The sequence below is a fragment of the Oncorhynchus gorbuscha genome, linkage group LG03, assembly GCF_021184085.1.
Source record: "Oncorhynchus gorbuscha isolate QuinsamMale2020 ecotype Even-year linkage group LG03, OgorEven_v1.0, whole genome shotgun sequence".
In the NCBI taxonomy this organism is placed as follows: domain Eukaryota; kingdom Metazoa; phylum Chordata; class Actinopteri; order Salmoniformes; family Salmonidae; genus Oncorhynchus; species Oncorhynchus gorbuscha.
Window position 1 is genome coordinate 31,660,865 of NC_060175.1, and position 25,352 is coordinate 31,686,216.

Sequence of the window (25,352 nt, forward strand, 5' to 3'; positions counted from 1 at the left end):
CATGGACTCATGCTCCTTACGCCAAATCCATAAACATGACACATCAGGAACCAGGATTTGTTGGACCACTGGACCATTGTCCAGTGTTGATGGTTGCGTGCCCACTGGAGCTGCTGCTTCTTGTTTTTAGCTGATAGGAGTGGAGCCCAGTGTGGTCGTCTGCAATGGCCCATCAAGGACCGACGCGTTGTGCAAACTGAGACACCACTGCTGTACTGCTCTGTTATTTGTCTGTTTGTGGCCCTCCTGTTAGCTTGTACGATTCTTGCCATTCTCCTTCGAGTTCTCATCAACGAGCTGTTTTTGCACACAGGACTGCCTCTGACTAGATGTTTCGTGTTTGTTGCACCATTCTCAGTAAACCCTAGACCCTGTCGCGCCTGAGAAGCCCAGTAGGCTGGCTCTGGCCCAACCCATTGGTTTCTGGGCCCAATCAGAATGGTCAGAATGTGTTCTCATTCTAGAAATCGTCAGGAAGGAAGGCAAATAAAGACTCATCGTGGAGAAGAAACGTCAGTTGGCCAGAGCAATGTGGATGGGTCGCCAGGCAAAGATTAAACAACACCATCTTTACCATCCCAACAACCACACTCTCACTCTCCTCACCCAGCGGGCGCAACAACATTCAGCAACACAACACTGGATAACTAACTAGTACCAAACACAACCACAGTGAAGCGGAGCAGGGCTCATTCCATTCCCACAGTAGTTATAGGAGTATAATGTAGAAGTTGCTCTTCACCAAAACATCTCACCCTAGATCAGTGGTTTGGGGCAACATCCACCTCCAAGTGGGTTTGGGAAGGAGGAGGTAGAGTGAGAGAGGGTTATAGGAGGGAATAGAGAACGGTCTGTCTGAATGACAGGAACATTGCCTAGAGGAAGCCTGATTGGTCAATGTCATCTCTTTTGACATTCAAGGAACTTGCAAGGAATAACCCAAATTAGAGGCTGCCCGGCTTTCTAGGCATTTGCTCGACGTCTGTTTCTGTGTGTGCATTGTGTGACGAGGCTTTCTGTCAAGCTGCCTGATTGTAGCTTAATATGGATTCCCAATCCATCTTTTGACTGAGTCAGACTTGACAACCCTGTACTTATGTAGAGGAGACACACACGATACGGTGCCTGGTTAATGTGCTGTAGATTTCGAAACATCAGCAATGAGCGCATACTGTAGTCACGTGATAGAATGGCGCTGGAGGGAATAACGGGCTCCCAACCAATTGTGCTATTTTTGGGCCCAGGTGTGTCCCATTTCGCTGACGACCCTCCCGGCTCCACCCACCGACATCCTATTATGGAAAACAAGATCAAAGAGAGAATTTGGCAGACAGTGGGAAGGTTGTCACAAACCGGAAGTACCAGGGACCCTCAACACGGGGGGCCCCTCAGGGGGCATGTTTAATCCCCTCCTTTACTCCGTGTTCGCCCATGAACAGGGCCGACTCCAACACCATCAGTAAGTTAGCAGACGATAGGACGGTGGTAGGCCTGATCACCGACAACGATAAGACAGGGAGGAGGTCAGAGACAACAATCTCTCCTTCAACGTCAGCAAGACAAAGGAACTGATCGTGGACCACAGGAAACTAAGGGCCAAGCACGCCCCAATCCACATCGACGGGGCTGTAGTGGTGCAGGTCGAGAGCTTCAAGTTCCTTGGTGTCCACATCACTAACGTATTATCATGGTCCACACACATCAACACAACGCCTCTTCCTCCTCAGGAGGCTGATAGGATTCAGCATGGTCCCTCAGATCTTCAATAAGTTATACAGCTGCACCATTGAGCGAATCTTGACTGGCTGCATCACCACTTGGTATGCCAACTGCTTGGCATCTGACCGCAAGACGCTACGGAGGGTAGTGCGTACGGCCCTGTACATCACTGCCATCCAGGATCTCTGTACCAGGGGGTGTCAGAGGAAGGGCCTAAAAATTGTCAGACTCCAGCCACACCAGTCATAAATAGCTTTCTCTGCTACCGCATGGCAAGAGGGTACCGGAGGACCAAGTCTGGAACCAAAAGATTCTACCCCCAGCTTCTAGAAGTCTGCTAAATAGTTAACCAATATTATCTGCATTGACCCTTTTTGCGCTAACCCTTTTGACTCTTCACAAGCGCTGCTGTTACAGTTTGTCTATCCTGTTGCCTAGTCACATTTAATTCCTACCTATATGTACATATCTACCTCAGTTACCTCGTAGCCCTGCATATCGACGTGCTACTGGTACCCCGCGTACAGAGACAGTTCCTCATTGTGTATTTATTCCACCTGTTATTATATTTATATGATTCACATGTTTCTCTCTGCATTGTTGGGAAGTAAGCTCTTCATTGTTAGTCTAAACCTGTTGTTTACCAAGCATGTGACATACAGTTTCATTTGATGTTTACTTAGCAATTAGACAGTCCGACAGAAAGCTAAGCATAGCAGGACAGTTGCATGCAGTTCATGGGACTGCAAAGTCATGATGGAGCTCTCTACCATTACCTCAGTCTTACCCCAACATTTTGTTTACTACTGCACGACACAGTACATCCACGGATAGTATAGATGCCCTCAAAGATGACGCCAGAGAGAAATAACTGGTCTATGAAGATGCATCAGTCAATGGGAACATGTACAGTAAATTCTTCTGTTTCTCATATTTGATGTCTCCTGTTGTCTTTCTCCCTACCTCTCTCTGTCCCCTGCTTCTTCTCTCTCCCTCTCTCTGTCCCCTGCTTCTTCTCTCTCCCTCTCTCTGTCCCCTGCCTCTTCTCTCTCCCTCTCTCTGTCCCCTGCCTCTTCTCTCTCCCTCTCTCTGTCCCCTGCCTCTTCTCTCTCCCTCTCTCTGTCCCCTGCCTCTTCTCTCTCCCTCTCTCTGTCCCCTGCCTCTTCTCTCTCCCTCTCTCTGTCCCCTGCCTCTTCTCTCTCCCTCTCTCTGTCCCCTGCCCCTTCTCTCTCCCTCTCTCTCTCTCTGTCCCCTGCCTCTTCTCTCTCTCTCTCTCTGTCCCCTGCCTCTTCTCTCTCCCTCTCTCTGTCCCCTGCCTCTTCTCTCTCCCTCTCTCTGTCCCCTGCCTCTTCTCTCTCCCTCTCTCTGTCCCCTGCCTCTTCTCTCTCCCTCTCTCTGTCCCCTGCCTCTTTCCCCCCCCTTCTCTCCCATTCTGTCTGTGTGCTGTCCAGATGTGGAACAGATGGCTATTGACTGGCTGACAGGAAACTTCTACTTTGTGGATGATGTGGATGACCGGATCTTTGTGTGTGACAAGGACGGACAGACGTGTGTCACCCTGCTGGACCAGGAACTGAACAATCCCAAGGGCATCGCCCTGGACCCCACCATGGGGTGAGGACACACTCAGGCAGGCACGCACATACACTTATGCATAGGCTGTATAGATACACGCTCACTACACACACACACCTTTTAAGGTGTATACTCAGATTGCATACTGTAGGTGTCCATGTTTTGCCTTCCATGTTATGTTAAGTTCCATCCTACTAAATAACATTTATTTGAATTTAATAAATGTACATACCTGTAAAATCCAAACATAAGCATTTCACAAACACATGCTCAGTGAGTCACTGAAATACACACTGTGGTCTGTCGGTCTATCCCCCCTCCTTCATCCCATGGGAACAGACCAATGTCCCAGGGACTACAGCTGAGACACACACACACACATAACCCGCATCACAGTACGTGCATCTAACACACCATAACAGTCCCACGAGAAGCCCAATATTTTGGCCACAGTAGTCTGTCATTGTTACACAACTTAAAACAATGGGCTGGGGGGTGGGTTGAGGTTCGGAGGGGGTTTGAGTTCTCCGAAACACTTGGAAGGGTTCCTTTCCTCTCTCTGATTAGTACGTGGGCCACTGACTTGAAGTTTTGGGGAGCAGTAATTGAGTGTAGATGTTTAATTAGTGTTGTTCGGGTCTGAGCCCTGAGAGCTCCCGAATCCTGCCTTTCCCCAAAACATTCTACAGTCAGGTTTTCATTTCAGACCTGACATTTTATGACAGGGATCTCAAACTCAATTCCTGGAGGTGTGTGTGTGCGTGTGCGTGTGCGTGTGCGTGTGCGTGTGCGTGTGCGTGTGCGTGTGCGTGTGCGTGTGCGTGTGCGCGTGTGCGTGTGTGTGCGTGTGTGTGCGTGTGTGTGCGTGTGTGTGTGTGTGTGTGTGTGTGTGTGTGTGTGTGTGTGTGTGTGTGTGTGTGTGTGTGTGTGTGTGTGTGTGTGTGTGTGTGTGTGTGTGTGTGTGTGTGTGTGTGTGTGTGCGCGTGCGTGCGCACGTGTGCAGTCCTTTGTTTTTCATTCCAACTCATTTCCAAAGCTATAATTGATTGGAGTAAATGTACCAGCGTATATTACTGCACAGACTCTTTCCCCGTGATGTTGTCCAGCTGCTGTTAGGGATGACAATAATATTCTTGGCTGTAATTTAGAGATTGTATAATATTAGTTTTTTTTCTCAGTTAGTGAAAACAACAAACCTTCTAAGAATTGCATTGTGACTGATTGATAATGATCTTTTTCTGGGAGCACATCCAATAAATGATTGTTTGATAGTTCCCTCCTGTTGAAGAATCTCAGTGAGAGGTAGAATAAGCTGTAGGGATCAAGACACAATAAAACATCAAGCATTCTAGTTTAGGCCCAGGAGGCCCAGGAGGTGTTCCTCTGACCATGTGACCTAACCAGGACAAACTGTTCGCACACGCACATATTCCTCCATATAAAACTATTCAGCAGGGCTATTCAGCAGGGCTATTCAACAGGGCTATTCAGCAGGACTATTCAACAGGGCTATTCAACAGGGCTATTCAACAGGGCTATTCAGCAGGGCTATTCAACAGGGCTATTCAGCAGGGCTATTCAGCAGGGCTATTCAACAGGGCTATTCAACAGGGCTATTCAACAGGGCTATTCAACAGAGCTATTCAACAGGGCTATTCAACAGGGCTATTCAGCAGGGCTATTCAGCAGGGCTATTCAACAGGGCTATTCAGCAACATATGTTCTAACACCAGTTTTCCCTATGCCTGCATAGACATGGAAAGTAGGAATTTATTAATAATAATAATATAATATATGCCATTTAGCAGACACTTTTATCCAAAGCGACTTACAGTCATGTGTGCATACATTCTACGTATGGGTGGTCCCGGGAATCGAACCCACTACCCTGGCGTTACAAGCGCCATGCTCTACCAACTGAGCTACAGAAGGACCACTTGATTGTCAATCAATCAATTGTTCACTCTGTCAAAACAGCTGTTGCTCTTCATCCCTACAACTCTTACCTACTGTAGCTTGTTGCTGTAACTGACAACATACACATGCTCAGTCAACTTACCTGCTAAAATACATTTGGAATAAAATTGAATAAATCCATCAATGAATTAGCTAATCACCCATCATCTCTTTCCTCCCAAAGTAAAGTGTTCTTCACAGACTACGGTCAGATCCCCAAGGTGGAGCGTTGTGACATGGATGGTCAGAACCGGACCAAGCTGGTGGACAGTAAGATCGTGTTCCCCCACGGTATCACCCTGGACCTGGTCAACAGGCTGGTCTACTGGGCCGATGCCTACCTGGACTACATAGAGGTGGTGGACTACGAAGGCAAAAACAGACACACCATCATACAGGGCCTGCTGGTGAGGTTATCAACCTGCGACAGACTAGCACACTTCTTCAGGGTTCTGGAACGGAGCATTTAGGAGGGTTTAACATTTAGGAATGTTGCAGATTTTTGGGTTGTTGTGAGGAGCGGAAGGGCATTTCCTTAATTTAGAGTAAAGAGTTTTACATAAGACTTAATAGCTGTGAACTTTACATTCCTTGTTATCCAAGCAGAGGTAAAACTTAAATCCAAGGTAAATACTTGGTTGCCACTAAAACCAAATTCCCCCATCTATGTAGAGGTTCCTGTGTATTCTCTCCTGTGAGGATCCTCTCTCTCTACTGCTGCTGTAGTAATGTGGTGCTGGTCAGTGAGCAGGGAGCTTTTTATTAGAGAGCTGATTAATAGGAGTTAAAGCAGAGCTCTGTGGCTGGTGCCGTGGCTGGTACCTTTTTAAACCTGTTAGCAGGGCTTTTAACTCTAGCTGTGTATCTGCACAAGTAATGCCCTTCCTTTACTCACTGGACCTGGGGGCACAGCCAACTACACACACACAGCTCCTTTTAATTGTGTGTGTGCGTGCGCTGTCAAGTCTGTGTGTGTGTATACAACCAGGTGTGTGTGATTGCCATCAGTGGCAGTTTAAAGTCTATGGATGGTTATTGATGGTGAGGGTACAGGCACTAATGCAGAGGCCATGTGTTTTCCTTCCCCAGCCTGATCTTAATGGATGCTAGTCACTGATCTGAAGAGCTGATCGACCACCACTTTCATCTATTTCACTTTAGTGCTGTTTACTGGGACAGTGAGGCCGGCTTTCTTCTCCTCACAGATGGATATGTGTGATATGTTTGTTTAGACCTGTTAGAGTGTGTTATGGGAAATGGAGGCGTGAGTCAGGCTATGGGTCATTTGGGATTCTGAATCAGCTGTATAGTGTTGGGTTCCATACATACTGAGTGAATGGGTGTTCAAGTGGAATTCTGTATTGATTGTGGTTTTTGGTTCTTTGTCACTCATTCCTTCTTCCTTGCTCTCCCTCCTTCCATCAATCTCTTCCTCCTCCCCCTCTCCCAGATTGAGCACCTGTACAGTCTGACAGTGTTTGAGAACTACCTGTATGCCACTAACTCAGACAGCGCCAACATGCAGCCTAAGACCAGTGTGATCAGAGTGAACCGCTTCAACAGTTCTGACTACCAGGTGGTGACCCGCGTCGACAAGGGAGGGGCCCTGCACGTCTACCACCAGAGACGACAGCCGCCAGGTAATTGTTATAGGGTTCTATATTCTATGCTGCCTGCACATATTGTCAAGTCAATTCTATATTTAACCCACCAACATAGTGGTATAGTTGAAATTCACTCCGAAATCTCCTCTCCTCCAGTGCGTAGCCATGCATGTGAACCAGACCAGTTTGGGAAGGCTGGAGGCTGCTCTGACTTCTGCCTACTGGGGAACAGCCATAAGACCCGTACCTGCCGCTGTCGCCCTGGATTAAGTCTGGGGGGGTGACGGGAAGTCCTGCAAGAGTAAGTACCACACAGCCAATCCCCTCTCAGATACTCCACAGTACAGCAAATTATCTGTTAGGCACTTTACAAAATAAGACAATAAAATGTTTCATTATAAAGCCAATCTGCTCTGAAATACAACAAACGATTCCTACGGCAGGTAGTGGTTAGAGCGCTGGGCCATTAACCAAAAGGTTGCTGGATCTAATCCCTGAGCTGACAAGGTAAAAATCTGTTCTCTCACTGAGCAAGGCAGTTAATTCACTGTTCCCCGGGCGCCGAAGACGTGGATGTCAATTAAGGCAGCCCCCCCCCCCCCGCACTTCTCTGATTCAGAGGGGTTGGGGTTTTGTGTTAAATGCGGAAGACACATTTCAGTTGAAGGCATTCAACTGACTAGGTATCCCCCCTTTCACTTTCCCAGTGCATACTTTAGTCTACAGTACAGCCAATGGTCTCTCAGATACATAAAAAAAAAAATCACAGCCAATCCGCTTTAAACTCCTCGAATCAGCTCCTTCGCAGCTCTGGCTATCCGCTCCTCCTCTGTGGCTGTCTCTTCTTCGAGCAGCTACATCTCCTCAAATCTGACAAGTATACTGACTTGCATGACATTGACAGCTAGCCTCTCTAATCAATATCTACATGCTTGAAGCCTACACTATAACTGTGAAGTGGAGGCAGACCTCGATTATGTTATTGACCCTGTGCCAATGGCAGTGAAGGTTGAATCAGGACAACTGAGCTAAGGCCTGGGAGACTCATAATAAGCAGTATTTTCAGAGTTGACTACTTTTGTCTGCGTAGTAACAAAGTACAACTCCCTCCCTGATTGATTCAGCTTGCCTGAGAGGTGTGTATTAATATTCTATGCGGATATGAAAGCAACCACATATTGATCTGTTTCTTGACAACCTTAGGTGCCCTTGAAACCACACCAGTGCCGATAGATTCAGCCACAACCTATTCTGTCCACTACACCATATGGAACAAGTCGTCAAATGTGAATTAGAATGATTGAAAAGACCTTACATTCTCTTGACGTTTACGGGGTTATGCTTCTCTTGCACAGTTTTTATCAGTTTAATCAATGCAAATGATATGGGGCATTGCTATTTACAGTGTTACAGCATTTTAACTGTCAATTATTTGGAGAAGATATTCATTACTAGACAGAGGAAAGGCAGGAATTGTGGAGGTGATTGGAATCCTATGGATGTTTTTAATGGTAAAGGCCTCATCAATGCTCTCCTCTTCCTGTTTTGTCTGTCTGTTTATAGCATTGTAGTGTGATTTGAAATCGTTTCAGAAGCTACCTCTCATGAGAAGGTTGGTCTGACTCGATTATGCGTTTTTGTGAGTTTACAGGCCAGGGCCTGTCCTATTCATAAAGCATCGCAGAAAGTGATCTAGGATCAGTTTTGCCTAATTAGATGTAATGCATAAGTTTAAGTGGACATGGGGGTCTGATCCGAGATCAGCACTCTGAGACGCTTTATTTTATGAATACAGGCCCAGTAAGTCCTCTCTCTCTCCCATGTTTTTTTCCAGAGCCGGAGCATGAGCTGTTCCTGGTGTATGGTAAAGGTCGTCCAGGGGTCATCCGAGGCATGGACATGAATGCTAAGGTCCCAGATGAGTATATGATCCCCATAGAGAACCTGATGAACCCCAGAGCCCTGGACTTCCACTCAGAGAGTGACTTCATATATTTCGCTGACGCCACCAGCTACCTCATCGGCCGCCAAAAGATCGACGGCACAGAGAGAGACACCATCCTGAAGGACGGTACAGTAACTGCCTTGCATGGTTGCCATTTTGGGGCATCATTGCTGTAATGGAGAGTAGTGGTCATTATGGCTCCAAAATCATGCTAGCAATGTGTCTTGGTAGTTTCTGCTGTTAGTGGCCAGGTGGCCATTTTGGATCTACCATGTCAAGTTTTGTGGTGTATAATAGGGCAACTGGCCTCTCACCACCTGTTCCTCTGTGTTCCAGGAATCCACACAGTGGAGGGTATAGCAGTGGACTGGATGGCTGATAACCTGTACTGGACGGACGATGGGCCCAAGAAGACCATCAGTGTGGCCAGGCTGGAGAAGGCTTCCCAGACCCGCAAGACTCTCATCGAGGGCAAGATGACCCACCCCGCGCCATCGTAGTGGACCCCCTACATGGGTGAGAGAAGGAAGGAGGGAGGGACAAAGGAAAAAGGGAGGGAGAAGGGAAGGAGGCATTGGGATGGAGTGATGGGTGGAAGAGTTTATGTAATGGTTGTTTTGGGATGGGGGACTTTTTTGTTTGGGGGAGGGGATGTTGGGGTGAGAGAGTGTGAAGGATTAGGCATGCCAGAGGTTTTACTGCCATTAGCAGTAAAGTGTTACTGTCTGCGTGGTGGGACTGTCTGCTTCTTAATAGATTATTTAGATATTCTGCTGAGCCTTTCCCATTGGGTGTGGGATGTGGCTGGAAGATGATTGGAAAGTTGACCCTGGGGTGTGTGGGTTTCTGTGTGTGTGTGTGTGTGTGTGTGTGTCCACGTTTGTTTGTGCATTTATACGTGAGTACGTACATGCATACCGGTGTGTGGGGATGAGAACAAAGCAGATGGTCGGCTGTTGGTATATTTTCCTGTCACTGATCCACCACTTTCTGCTCACAGCACCTTAAACAATTATATCGTGTGTGTGTGTGTGTGTGTGTGTGTGTGTGTGTGTGTGTGTGTGTGTGTGTGTGTGTGTGTGTGTGTGTGTGTGTGTGTGTGTGCTTTTGTATGACCCATTTGTTTGTGTGTGTGTGTGTGTGTGAGTGTGTGTGTGTGTGTGGTTTGTGTGTGAAAATTATTACAAAAGTTCAAATGAAGTCAGCATATTCACATCCAGACTGGGACACTACCCTGTGTGTGTGTGTGTGTGTGTGTGTGTGTGTGTGTGTTCTACTCAATGTCCGCTGGGGCAGAATAGCGCATTGCTTTTGTATGACCCATTTGTTTAGTCTCTTTTCTTTTCTATGGGAGAAGGGGGAGCGTCTTCATCATGGTTTGTGAAAACGTAAGAAAATTATTACAAAAGTTCAAATGAAGGCAGCATATTCACATCCAGACTCGGGGACACTACCCTGTGACCTGCGTAGTGTTGTGCGGGGGGGGCATAATAGAGTTCTACTCAATGTCCGCTGGGGCAGAATAGCCCGGTCACGGCGGACCAAAACACACACCCTGCTCATCCCCCTCTCTCTCCCCAGGTGGATGTACTGGACAGACTGGGAGGAGGACCCTAAGGAGAGTAAGAGAGGGAAGATAGAGCGGGCCTGGATGGACGGTTCTAACAGGAACGTGTTCCTGACCAGTAAGATGGTCCTGTGGCCCAACGGTCTAAGTCTGGACATCCCACAGGGAATCCTGTACTGGGTGGACGCATACTACGACCGCATCGAGATGGTCTACCTTAACAACACTGAACGCAAGGTCAGTCAGACTGGTCACTAGCCCTAAAACTAACCCTAACACTACTACGACCGCATCGAGATGGTCTACCTTAACAACACTGAACGCAAGGTCAGTCAGACTGGTCACTAGCCCTAAAACTAACCCTAACACTACTACGACCGCATCGAGATGGTCTACCTTAACAACACTGAACGTTCTCAAGGTCAGTCAGACTGGTCACATGGAATAAACAAAGCCCTAACACAATAGAAAAACTAACCCTAACACTATAAATAGGCCAATAGTGGCAAAGTAATTACATCTGTGTTGTCTACAGTACCTCAACAACTCAGAACGCATTTTTATTTATTTAATTAGTGAGGGAGATATGAGTTTCCAATTTCAGTGATTTTTGCTATTAGTTCCAGTCATTGGCAGCAGAGAACTGGAAGGAAAGGCAGCCAAACGTGGTGTTGGCTTTGGGAATGACCAGTGAAATATACCTGCTAGAGCGTGTGCTATGGGTGGGTGTTCCTATGGTGACCAGTGAAATATACCTGCTAGAGCGTGTGCTATGGGTGGGTGTTCCTATGGTGACCAGTGAAATATACCTGCTAGAGCGTGTGCTATGGGTGGGTGTTCCTATGGTGACCAGTGAGCTAAGGTGGAGCTTTACCTAGCAAAGACTTATAGATGACCTTGAGCCAGTGGGTTTGGCGACAAATTTGTAGCGAGGACCAGCCAACGAGAGCATACAGGTCGCAGTGGTGGGTAGTATATGGGGCTTTGGTGACAAAACGGATGGCACTGTGATTGACTGCATCCAATTTGATGAGTAGAGTGTTGGAGGCTATTTTGTAAATGACATCGCCGAAGTCAAGGATCGGTAGGATAGTCAGTTTTACAAGGGTATATTTGGCAGCATGAGTGAAGGAGGCTTTGTTGCAAAATTAGATTTAATTTTGGATTGGAGATGCTTAATATGAGTGTAAGGATAGTTTAGAGTCTAGCCAGACACCTAGGTATTTATAGTTGTCCACAAGTCGGAACCATCCAGAGTGGTGGTGATAGTCGGGCGGGCGGGTGCAGGCAGCGTTTGGATGAAGAGCATGCATTTCGTTTTACTAGCATTTAAGAGCAGTTGGAGGACATGGAAGGAGTGTTGTATGGCATTGAAGCTCGTTTGGAGGTTTGTTAACACAGTGTCCAAAGAAGGGCCAGATGTGTACAGTATGGTGTCGTCTGCGTAGAAGTGAATCAAAGAATCGCCCGCAGCAAGAGCAACATCATTGATATATACAGAGAAAAGAGTCGGCCCGAGAATTGAACCCTGTGGCACCCCCATAGAGACTGCCAGATGTCCGGACAACAGGCCCTCCGATTTGACACACTGAACTCTATCTGAGAAGTAGTTAGTGAACCAGGCGAGGCAGTCATTTAAGAAACCAAGGCTGTTGAGTCTGCCGATAAGAATACGGTGATTGACAGAGTCGAAAGCCTTTGCCAGGTCGTTGAAGACTGCAGCACAGTACTGTCTTATTGGTGGCGGTTATGATATAGTTTAGGACCTTGAGCATGGCTGAGCTGCAGCTGTGACCAGCTCAGAAGCCGGATTGCATAGCGGAGAAGTTACGGTGGGATTTTGAAATGATCGGTGATCTGTTTGTTCACTTGGCTTTCGAAGAATTTAGAAAGGCAGGATGGATAGAGGTCTATAACATTTTGGGTCTAGAGTGTCTCCCCCTTTGAAGAGGGGGATGACTGCTGCCGCTTTCCAATCTGTAGGAATCTGATGATATGAAAGAGAGGTTGAACAGACTAGTAAATAGGGGTTGCAACAATGGCGGTGGATAATTTTAGGCAGAGATGGTCCAGATTGTCTAGCCCAGCTGATTTGTAGGGATCCAGATAGCTCTATCAGAACTTCAACTGTCTGTATTTGGGTGAAGGAGAAGTGGGGGGGGGGGGGTATAGAGCTGTTGGCCGGGGTTGGGGTAGCCAGTTGGAAAGCATGGCCATCCGTAGGGAGATGCTTATTGAAATGTTTGGTTATCGTGGATGCATGGGTGGTGACAGTGTTTCCTAACCTCAGTGCTGGGAGGAGGTGCTCTTATTCTCCATGGACTTTACAGTGTCCCAAAACATTTTGGAATTAGTGCTGTAGGATGCAAATGTCTGTTAGGAAAGCGAAGGCTAGCTTTTTCAAACTGACTGTGTGTATTGGTTCCTGACTTCCCTGAAAAGTTGCATATTGCGGGGACTATTGAATGCTAGTGCAGAACTCCACAGGGTGTTTTTGTGCTGTTCAAGGGCAGTCAAGTCTGGAGTGACCCAAGGGCTATATCTGTTGTTAGTTCTTCATTTTTTCAATCGGGCATGCTTATTTAAGATGTTGAGGAAAACACTTTTAAAGAACAACCAGGATAACCGGGCCAGGTCGATTAGAAAAGCCAGCTCGCAGAAGTGTTTTAGGGAGCCTTTGACAGTGATGAGGGGTGGTCGTTTGACCGCGGATCCATAACGGACGTAGGCAATGAGGCGGTGATCGCTGAGATCCTGGTTGAAAACAGCAGAGGTGTATATAGAGATCCGTACCCCATTGGGTGAGGTGGGTTGCAGGAAGGCATATTTAATTCGAAATGGAAAAAATAGATTGAAATATCATGAAATGTATACTAAAAACAACAAAAAAGGTATATTTACATGAGTCAAAAACAAACACGTCTTACTGCTACGCCATCTTGGATTTGGATAAGTCAGACTGATTCCTAGCTCAGTCAGTCAGAGCCCAGTCAGTCAGACTGATTCCTAGCCCAGTCAGTCAGACTGATTCCTAGCCCAGTCAGTCAGACTGATTCCAGTCAGTCAGACTGATTCCTAGCCCAGTCAGTCAGACTGATTCTAGCCCAGTCAGTCAGACCCAGTCAGTCAGACTGATTCCTAGCCCAGTCAGTCAGACTGATTCCTAGCCCAGTCAGTCAGACTGATTCCTAGCCCAGTCAGTCAGACTGATTCCTAGCCCAGTCAGTCAGACTGATTCCTAGCCCAGTCAGTCAGACTGATTCCTAGCCCAGTCAGTCAGACTGATTCCTAGCCCTAAAACTAACCCCAAACCTACTACGACCGCATTGAGATGGTCTACCTTAACAACACTGACAGCAAGGTCAGTCAGACTGGTCACTAGCCCTAACCCTACTACGACCGCATCTGTTGTCTACAGTACCTCAACAACTCAGAACGCAAGGTCAGCACATGACAAATGTTACCATGATAATGTATAACTAGAATAAGTAATAAAGTTGATATAACACATCAAGTGAGATTTGTAGTACAGTATAATATTGTGCAGTTACTGTGGTCAGTGGTGAGACTACATAATGATACTGTAGTTGTCATAGGGATTTTCTGAGGGTTTATTGGATATGCAGTCTCTGAGTGTACTGGACACATCAACACCTGTATTGTGTTATCAGACGGTATATGAGGGTCAGGAGTTGAACCACGCCTTCGGCCTGTGTCACTACAAACACTTCTTGTTCTGGAACGAGTACCGCAGTGGCAGCATCTACAAATTGGACCAGGTCACCAAGACAGTCTCCCTGCTCCGGAACGAACGACCACCCATCTTCGAGATCCGCATGTATGACGCCCAGCAGCAGCAAGGTACAGGACACTAGTCTGTTCATCCATCTATTCACCTACCCTTCTATCTATCCATCCGTCCATCCATCCCCTTAGATAATACACATTAATGTCTGAACATATCTCTCTACCCCCTCGCTCTCTGTCTGGCTCGCTAACTCGCTCTGTCCTGTCTGTCCTGGGCTGGACTGGGCTGGAGGGCCCGCCTGCCCGCCCGCCCTCGGTCTGTCTGTCTGTCCGACTCGCTCGCCCGGTCGGTCTGTCTGTCCGACTCGCTCGCCCTCGGTCTGTCTGTCTGTCCGGCTCGCTCGCCCTCGGTCTGTCTGTCTGTCCGGCTCGCTCGCTCTCTGTCTGTCTGTCTGTCTGTCTGTCTGTCTGTCCGGCTCGCTCGCTCGCTCTCTGTCTGTCTGTCTGTCCGGCTCTCTGTCTGTCTGTCCGGCTCTCTGTCTGGCTCGCTCTCTGGCTGGCTCGCTCGCTCACCCTCTGTCTCGCTGTGTCGCTCTCTGTCTACAGGTTCTAATGCGTGTCGTGTGAATAACGGGGGCTGCAGCAGTCTGTGTCTGGCCATCCCCGATGGGAGGCAGTGTGCCTGTGCAGAGGACCAACAACTGGATGACAGAGACAACACCAGCTGTAAAGGTGAGAGGTCAGGGAGCAGGGGTCAGCTACAGGAGAGCAGGAGTTTAAATTCAAATCAAATTGTATTTGTCTCATACACATGGTTAGCAGATGCTTAATACGAATGTAGCGAAATGCTTGTGCTTCTAGTTCCGACCATGCAGTAATATCGAACAACAATATACTCTCACAATGTGTATGTGCGTGTGTGTGATAAATCATATGGAAGGGAATTTTTTTGAGATTAGCCGAGGATGAAACTGTCTATTTCAAAGTTGAACTGTGTGTGTGTGTGTGTGTGTGTGTGTGTGTGTGTGTGTGTGTGTGTGTGTGTGTGTGTGTGTGTGTGTGTGTGTGTGTGTGTGTGTGTGTGTGTGTGTGTGTGTGTGTGTGTGTGTGTGTGTGTGTGTGTGTGTGTGTGTGTGTGTGTGTGTGTGTGTGTGTGTGTGTGTGTGTGAGAGCGAGAGAACAATTGTGTGTGTATATAGTATGCAAATTGATATCCTTCTTACTCATGGAGCAGTCAGCCCAGATTTTGGTGTTGTTGGAGAGGGGCGGGATTAGGGACTGACAGTAGTCCTGACACATACTGGGCTCATGTTGGCTCACTGCTCTGACAGGGTTTGTGTTTGTTGTGGACTGCTGAGATGTGACAGAATATTAGCTAGTATCTAATAATATAATAATAATATATGCCATTTAGCAGACTCTTTTATCCAAAGCGACTTACAGTCATGTGTGCATACATTCTACGTATGGGTGGTCCCGGGGATCGAACCCACTACCCTGGCGTTACAAGCGCCATGCTCTACCAACTGAGCTACAGAAGGACCACCCCACTCATTTAGGTTTGTTGGGGAAATGTGTTATTTGAATGCTCAATTTCTCGCTCTAACGCTCTCTCTCTCCCCCCAGTCAACCCGTCCTACATCCCTCCTCCTCAGTGTCAGCCCGGGGAGTTTGCCTGTAAAAACAACCGCTGTATCCAGGAGCGATGGAAGTGTGACGGTGACAACGACTGTCTAGACAGCAGTGACGAGGCCCCTGAGCTCTGCCGTGAGTTTACACACATTGATTGTAGAACAGCTACCTTTCGCATATATTTTTGTGTGTGTGAGGGGGGGGATGTTGGTGGTTCTGTAAAAAGCTTGGCTTGTTCGTAGTCAGATTGCAGACAGGTTCCACTTCCAGACAAAACACAAGCCTAGTCCGTCTGTCTGTCTGTCTCCTACACTCTGTACCCCTGCTCTCCCTCTATCCTTCCTCCATCCATCCCTCCCTCCATACTCCCTTTTCCTTCTCTCCCCGTCCCTCCCTCCAGACCAGCACACCTGTCCCGCTGATAAGTTTAAGTGTCAGAACAACCGCTGTATCCCGCTGCGCTGGCTGTGTGATGGAGACAACGACTGTGGTAAAGACGAGGATGAGTCCAACACCACCTGCTCTGGTAGGACGTTCACAGAAGTACACACACACGGTTGCATACGGTGCACACACAATACGTAACACACTCATTCACACACATTCTGTACACACACACACGGTTGCATACGGTGCACACACAATACGTAACACACTCATTCACACACATTCTGTACACACACACACGGTTGCATACGGTGCACACACAATACGTAACACACTCATTCACACACATTCTGTACACAGACACACGGATGCATACGGTGCACACACAATACATAACACACTCATTCACACACATTCTGTACACACACACACGGTTGCATACGGTGCACACACAATACGTAACGCACTCATTCACACACATTCTGTACACACACACACGGTTGCATACGGTGCACACACAATACGTAACGCACTCATTCACACACATTCTGTACACACACACACGGTTGCATACGGTGCACACACAATACGTAACACACTCATTCACACACATTCTGTACACACACACACGGATGCATACGGTGCACACGCAATACGTAACACACTCATTCACACACATTCTGTACACACACACGGTTGCATATGGTGCACACACAATGCGTAACACACTCATTCACACACATTCTGTACACACACACGGTTGCATACGGTGCACACACAATGCGTAACACACTCATTCACACACATTCTGTACAGACACACACTTTATTTTCTTTCTTTTTCTTTTCTCTTTCCCTGTCTTCTCTCTCTCGTTTTTTCTGTCTCTCCTCTTTAGTACACATCATTCAGACAATGGTTGTTGAGGGCTGACCTTTCTCTCAACCTCGTCTCAATGCTCCCAAGATGCTTAAAATGCCATTTGCCATTTCCCATGAATCCAACTACTGTTATAATATTTCAAAGGACAACCTCATAACATCCTATTGGAGTCGTTCTCCTGGGGAGAACTGTTTAGTAATCTCAATGCCCCCCCCCAACTCCTACCTTCAGCTCGCACCTGCCCCCCCAACCAGTACTCGTGTGCCAGTGGTCGCTGTATCCCAATCTCCTGGACATGTGACCTGGACGATGACTGTGGGGACCGTTCAGACGAGCCTGCATCATGTGGTGGGTCACCTGCCTCACTGTCACCTTTGACTCCTTGACCCTTATGTTTCAACACAGAACATTATCTTCCAATAAAAGACTAAACACAATACCCATATCACTGAAACCCAGGCCCACAGGGAGGCCGGGAACTATAATGGTTATATCAGATAAAGTAGTTAGTTACTGCTGGGTTCTTTCTCTTCCATTCTTTCTCTCTCTCTCTCCATCCAGCCTACCCCACCTGTTTCCCTCTCACCCAGTTCACCTGCAATAACGGACGTTGCATCAACATCAACTGGCGCTGTGACAATGGTATGTGTCCCTCCTCCTCATCTTCGTCCTACTGTGTGTGCGTGTAACTCCCAGTCATTACAGATTTATCACTGGCTCGTTGCTACGTCATTTTATGTCCTCATACCTCCTTGCTACAGATTTATTTTCTCTATTTGGTACATTGTGTCTTCTGTTGTTGTTCCATGCGTGTTGTTGTCGTGCCGTGCGTGTTGTCGTGCCGTGCGCCCACTCCACTGTCTCTCCGTTGGTTTCTTTGTTTCAGAAAGTGTGTGGGGACGGCTCTGATGAGTTGAATTGTCCGAACCCGACTGGTTAGAGCATAATCGTGGCCAAAAGTTTTGAGAATGACACAATATTAATTTCCACAAAGTCTGCTGCCTCACTGTCTTTATATATTTTTGTCAGATGTTACTATGGAATACTGAAGTATAATTACAAGCATTTCATAAGTGTCAAAGGCTTTTATTGACAATTACATGAAGTTGATGCAAAGAGTCAATATTTGCAGTGTTGACCCTTCTTTTTCAAGACCTCTGCAATCCGCCCTGGCATGCTGTCAATTAACATCTGAGCCACATCCTGACTGATGGCAGCCCATTCTTGCATAATCAATGCTTGGAGTTTGTCAGAATTTGAGCCACTTAGTTATCACTTTTACCTTATGGCAAGGTGCTCCATCATGCTGGAAAAGGCATTGTTCGTCACCAAACTGTTCCTGGATGGTTGGGAGAAGTTGCTCTTGGAGGATGTGTTGGTACCATTCTTTATTCATGGCTGTGTTCTTAGGAAAAATTGTGAGTGAGCCCACTCCCTTGGCTGAGAAGCAACCCCACACATGAATGGTCTCAAGATGCTTCACTGTTGGCATGACACAGGACTGATGGTAGTGCTCACCTTGTCTTCTCCGGATGCACCAAACAATCGGAAAGGGGGTTCATCAGAGAAAATGACTTTACCCCAGTCCTCAGCAGTCCAATCCCTGTACCTTTTGCAGAATATCAGTCTGTCCCTGATGTTTTTCCTGGAGAGAAGTGGCTTCTTTGCTGCCCTTCTTGACACTAGGCCATCCTCCAAAAGTCTTCACCTCACTGTGCGTGCAGATGCACTCACACCTGCCTGCTGCCATTCCTGAGCAATCTCTGTACTGGTGGTGCTCCGATCCCGCAGCTTAATCAACTTTAGGAGACGGTCCTGGCGGTTTCTGGAATTTCTTGGGCGCCCTGAAGCCTTCTTCACAACAATTGAACCGCTCTCCTTGAAGATCTTGCTGATCCGATAAATGGTTGATTTAGGTGCAATCTTACTGGCAGCAATATCCTTGCTGTGAAGCCCTTTTTGTACAAAGCAATGATGACTACATGTGTTTCCTTGCAGGTAACCATGGTTGACAGAGGAAGAACAATGATTCCAAGCACCACCCAACGCTGGAGGCTAACTAGGGCTCGCTAGGGGGGGCCAGAGGGAGGGGGGAGACATGCTACTGTAGAGAGAACCAGGGCTGCTACCCTTCTAACAGCAGCTTTACCCTTTAACAGTAGTTCATTATGAATCTCAATTCAATGATAATGGAGGCTCTTGCTGCTTCTACTTATGCGGTAGAAATACATGTTCTATTGTAGTTGGATTGGACAAGAATCAAAGACCGAGAAAACAGGTTGTTTGTGGTGGTGAGGTATTATCATTATTGAGGAACAACCAACTAGAATATCTGTAAAAGTGTGCTTGCTGTCTATTTATCTGACAGTGGACAATTATTAAGGTTTAGTTACCAGAAGAACCTCCCTGTTAGAAGTTCTTAGATAAGGAAGGGTTTGGGGAAGCATCTCCTCTGCTGCCAAGCTCAATGTATCAGTGCGGGGTACATTCACTCATGGTGCATGTGCAGTTTCTGTGATTATTTTACTCTTTTTTTTTCTCACATTGAAATTAGTTTGTAAACCCACTTAAGTGTTTTGTATGTGATTATGTATTTTATGTTGTGGAGCGTAATGGGAATTGCATTGTGAACAATAGTTCTCTAACAGCTAACTTAACTTGAATGTTGCCTGAGTGTAGAGATCACTGACATTGACAGTTCTTCGTAACTAACATAAAAGACCAGGGACATATAACCTGTGTGATTTGTTTTAGCCTTTCCTTATGTTGTGTGTGTTGTGTGTATGACTGGTGTGATGTGGAGGTTTGACTGTGTTTTCCTTACAGACAACGACTGTGGGGACAACAGTGATGAGGCAGGCTGCAGCCATTCCTGCTCCAGCGCCCAGTTCAAGTGTAACAGCGGCCGCTGCATCTCCAACTACTGGACCTGCGACGGGGACAACGACTGTGGAGACTACAGCGACGAGACCCACGCCAACTGCACCAATCAGGGTGAGTGTCAGCTCAGTAACCCACCAACCGGGACAACTTAATGCCATATTACTGTGTGTGCTATATGCTACTTAAATGACAGGATGTGGGCTTATAGATAGCGATTGACTGTTTGAAACCTCAGTACAGGACAAAAAGCAATCTGGGTCTGACTATGCCAGCTGTTTATTGCCAGCTGTTTATTGCCAGCTGTTTATTGGTTTTGCAAGTCCCTTTGATTTTTCATTGAGTGAATAGTGATTTAATTGTGTCCATCACTGAAGCATGATGTTCTGTTAATGTGTTCCCTGTGACTGTGTGCTTGTTTCCCATTGGTCCACCACAGTGGGAGAGAGGAGAGGTAGTGAATGACGGTGTTTGTTTCCCATTGGTCCACCACAGTGGGAGAGAGGAGAGGTAGTGAATGACTGTGTGCTTGTTTCCCATTGGTCCACCACAGTGGGAGAGAGGAGAGGTAGTGAATGACTGTGTGCTTGTTTCCCATTGGTCCACCACAGTGGGAGAGAGGAGAGGTAGTGAATGACTGTGTGCTTGTTTCCCATTGGTCCACCACAGTGGGAGAGAGGAGAGGTAGTGAATGACTGTGTGCTGTGAGAGCTCTGTCCCATTGGTCCACCACAGTGGGAGAGAGGAGAGGAGAGGTAGTGAATGACAGTGTGCTGTGAGAGCTCTGTCCCATTGGTCCAACACAGTGGGAGAGAGGAGAGGAGAGGTAGTGAATGACAGTGTGCTGTGAGAGCTCTGTCCCATTGGTCCACCACAGTGGGAGAGAGGAGAGGAAGTGAATGACTGTGTGCTGTGAGAGCTCTGTCCCATTGGTCCACCACAGTGGGAGAGAGGAGAGGTAGTGAATGACTGTGTGCTGTGAGAGCTCTGTCCCATTGGTCCACCACAGTGGGAGAGAGGAGAGGTAGTGAATGACAGTGTGCTGTGAGAGCTCTGTCCCATTGGTCCACCACAGTGGGAGAGGAGGAGAGGTAGTGAATGACAGTGTGCTGTGAGAGCTCTGTCCCATTGGTCCACCACAGTGGGAGAGAGGAGAGGTATTTACATTTACATTTAAGTCATTTAGCAGACGCAGGTAGTGAATGACTGTGTGCTGTGAGAGCTCTGTCCCATTGGTCCACCACAGTGGGAGAGAGGAGAGGTAGTGAATGACAGTGTGCTGTGAGAGCTCTGTCCCATTGGTCCACCACAGTGGAAGAGAGGAGAGGAGAGGTAGTGAATGACAGTGTGCTGTGAGAGCTCTGTCCCATTGGTCCACCACAGTGGGAGAGAGAGAGGAGGTAGTGAATGACAGTGTGCTGTGAGAGCTCTGTCCCATTGGTCCACCACAGTGGGAGAGAGGAGAGGAGAGGTAGTGAATGACAGTGTGCTGTGAGAGCTCTGTCCCATTGGTCCACCACAGTGGGAGAGAGGAGAGGAGAGGTAGTGAATGACAGTGTGCTGTGAGAGCTCTGTCCCATTGGTCCACCACAGTGGGAGAGAGTAGAGGAGAGGTAGTGAATGACAGTGTGCTGTGAGAGCTCTGTCCCATTGGTCCACCACAGTGGGAGGAGAGAGGAGAGGTAGTGAATGACAGTGTGCTGTGAGAGCTCTGTCCCATTGGTCCACCACAGTGTGAGAGTAGAGGAGAGGTAGTGAATGACAGTGTGCTGTGAGAGCTCTGTCCCATTGGTCCACCACAGTGGGAGAGAGTAGAGGAGAGGTAGTGAATGACAGTGTGCTGTGAGAGCTCTGTCCCATTGGTCCACCACAGTGGGAGAGAGTAGAGGAGAGGTAGTGAATGACAGTGTGCTGTGAGAGCTCTGTCCCATTGGTCCACCACAGTGGGGAGAGGAGAGGAGAGGTAGTGAATGACAGTGTGCTGTGAGAGCTCTGTCCCATTGGTCCACCACAGTGGGAGAGAGGAGAGGAGAGGTAGTGAATGACAGTGTGCTGTGAGAGCTCTGTCCCATTGGTCCACCACAGTGGGAGAGAGGAGAGGAGAGGTAGTGAATGACAGTGTGCTGTGAGAGCTCTGTCCCATTGGTCCACCACAGTGGGAGAGAGGAGAGGAGAGGTAGTGAATGACAGTGTGCTGTGAGAGCTCTGTCCCATTGGTCCACCACAGTGGGAGAGAGTAGAGGAGAGGTAGTGAATGACAGTGTGCTGTGAGAGCTCTGTCCCATTGGTCCACCACAGTGGGAGAGAGGAGAGGTAGTGAATGACAGTGTGCTGTGAGAGCTCTGTCCCATTGGTCCACCACAGTGGGAGAGAGGAGAGGTAGTGAATGACAGTGTGCTGTGAGAGCTCTGTCCCATTGGTCCACCACAGTGGGAGAGAGGAGAGGTAGTGAATGACAGTGTGCTGTGAGAGCTCTGTCCCATTGGTCCACCACAGTGGGAGAGAGGAGAAGTAGTGAATGACAGTGTGCTGTGAGAGCTCTGTCCCATTGGTCCACCACAGTGGGAGAGAGAGGAGAGGTAGTGAATGACAGTGTGCTGTGAGAGCTCTGTCCCATTGGTCCACCACAGTGGGAGAGAGGAGAGGAGAGGTAGTGAATGACAGTGTGCTGTGAGAGCTCTGTCCCATTGGTCCACCACAGTGGGAGAGAGGAGAGGAGAGGTAGTGAATGACAGTGTGCTGTGAGAGCTCTGTCCCATTGGTCCACCACAGTGGGAGAGGAGAGGTAGTGAATGACAGTGTGCTGTGAGAGCTCTGTCCCATTGGTCCACCACAGTGGGAGAGAGGAGAGGAGAGGTAGTGAATGACAGTGTGCTGTGAGAGCTCTGTCCCATTGGTCCACCACAGTGGGAGAGAGGAGGAGAGGTAGTGAATGACAGTGTGCTGTGAGAGCTCTGTCCCATTGGTCCACCACAGTGGGAGAGAGGAGAGGTAGTGAATGACAGTGTGCTGTGAGAGCTCTGTCCCATTGGTCCACCACAGTGGGGAGAGAGGAGAGGTAGTGAATCACAGTGTGCTGTGAGAGCTCTGTCCCATTGGTCCACCACAGTGGGAGAGAGGAGAGGTAGTGAATGACAGTGTGCTGTGAGAGCTCTGTCCCATTGGTCCACCACAGTGGGAGAGAGGAGAGGTAGTGAATGACAGTGTGCTGTGAGAGCTCTGTCCCATTGGTCCACCACAGTGGGAGAGAGGAGAGGTAGTGAATGACTGTGTGCTGTGAGAGCTCTGTCCCATTGGTCCACCACAGTGGGAGAGAGGAGAGGAGAGGTAGTGAATGACTGTGCTGTGAGAGCTCTGTCCCATTGGTCCACCACAGTGGGAGAGAGGAGAGGTAGTGAATGACACTGTGCTGTGAGAGCTCTGTCCCATTGGTCCACCACAGTGGGAGAGAGTAGAGGAGAGGTAGTGAATGACAGTGTGCTGTGAGAGCTCTGTCCCATTGGTCCACCACAGTAGGAGAGAGGAGAGGAGAGGTAGTGAATGACAGTGTGCTGTGAGAGCTCTGTCCCATTGGTCCACCACAGTGTGAGAGAGTAGAGGAGAGGTAGTGAATGACAGTGTGCTGTGAGAGCTCTGTCCCATTGGTCCACCACAGTGGGAGAGAGGAGAGGAGAGGTAGTGAATGACAGTGTGCTGTGAGAGCTCTGTCCCATTGGTCCACCACAGTGGGAGAGAGGAGAGGAGAGGTAGTGAATGACAGTGTGCTGTGAGAGCTCTGTCCCATTGGTCCACCACAGTGGGAGAGAGGAGAGGAGAGGTAGTGAATGACAGTGTGCTGTGAGAGCTCTGTCCCATTGGTCCACCACAGTGGGGGAGTAGAGGAGAGGTAGTGAATGACAGTGTGCTGTGAGAGCTCTGTCCCATTGGTCCACCACAGTGGGAGAGAGGAGAGGTAGTGAATGACAGTGTGCTGTGAGAGCTCTGTCCCATTGGTCCACCACAGTGGGAGAGAGGAGAGGTAGTGAATGACAGTGTGCTGTGAGAGCTCTGTCCCATTGGTCCACCACAGTGGGAGAGAGGAGGAGAGGTAGTGAATGACAGTGTGCTGTGAGAGCTCTGTCCCATTGGTCCACCACAGTGGGGGAGGAGAGGAGAGGTAGTGAATGACAGTGTGCTGTGAGAGCTCTGTCCCATTGGTCCACCACAGTGGGAGAGAGGAGAGGAGAGGTAGTGAATGACAGTGTGCTGTGAGAGCTCTGTCCCATTGGTCCACCACAGTGGGAGAGAGGAGAGGAGAGGTAGTGAATGACAGTGTGCTGTGAGAGCTCTGTCCCATTGGTCCACCACAGTGGGGGAGAGAGGAGAGGTAGTGAATGACAGTGTGCTGTGAGAGCTCTGTCCCATTGGTCCACCACAGTGGGAGAGAGGAGAGGAGAGGTAGTGAATGACAGTGTGCTGTGAGAGCTCTGTCCCATTGGTCCACCACAGTGGGAGAGAGGAGAGGTAGTGAATGACAGTGTGCTGTGAGAGCTCTGTCCCATTGGTCCACCACAGTGGGAGAGAGGAGAGGTAGTGAATGACAGTGTGCTGTGAGAGCTCTGTCCCATTGGTCCACCACAGTGGGAGAGAGGAGAGGTAGTGAATGACAGTGTGCTGTGAGAGCTCTGTCCCATTGGTCCACCACAGTGGGAGAGAGGAGGAGGTAGTGAATGACAGTGTGCTGTGAGAGCTCTGTCCCATTGGTCCACCACAGTGGGAGAGAGGAGAGGTAGTGAATGACAGTGTGCTGTGAGAGCTCTGTCCCATTGGTCCACCACAGTGGGAGAGAGGAGAGGTAGTGAATGACAGTGTGCTGTGAGAGCTCTGTCCCATTGGTCCACCACAGTGGGAGAGAGGAGAGGAGAGGTAGTGAATGACAGTGTGCTGTGAGAGCTCTGTCCCATTGGTCCACCACAGTGGGAGAGAGGAGAGGTAGTGAATGACAGTGTGCTGTGAGAGCTCTGTCCCATTGGTCCACCACAGTGGGAGAGAGGAGAGGAGAGGTAGTGAATGACAGTGTGCTGTGAGAGCTCTGTCCCATTGGTCCACCACAGTAGGAGAGAGGAGAGGAGAGGTAGTGAATGACAGTGTGCTGTGAGAGCTCTGTCCCATTGGTCCACCACAGTGGAGAGAGTAGAGGAGAGGTAGTGAATGACAGTGTGCTGTGAGAGCTCTGTCCCATTGGTCCACCACAGTGGGAGAGAGGAGAGGTAGTGAATGACAGTGTGCTGTGAGAGCTCTGTCCCATTGGTCCACCACAGTGGGAGAGAGGAGAGGAGAGGTAGTGAATGACAGTGTGCTGTGAGAGCTCTGTCCCATTGGTCCACCACAGTGGGAGAGAGGAGAGGAGAGGTAGTGAATGACAGTGTGCTGTGAGAGCTCTGTCCCATTGGTCCACCACAGTGGGAGAGAGTAGAGGAGA

At 48.5% G+C, this 25,352-nt stretch overlaps 1 pseudogene; it reads left to right on the top strand.

The window, feature by feature from the left end:
* LOC124016866 overlaps positions 1 to 25,352 on the top strand; it is a 184,846-nt pseudogene that overhangs the window by 61,395 nt on the left and 98,099 nt on the right.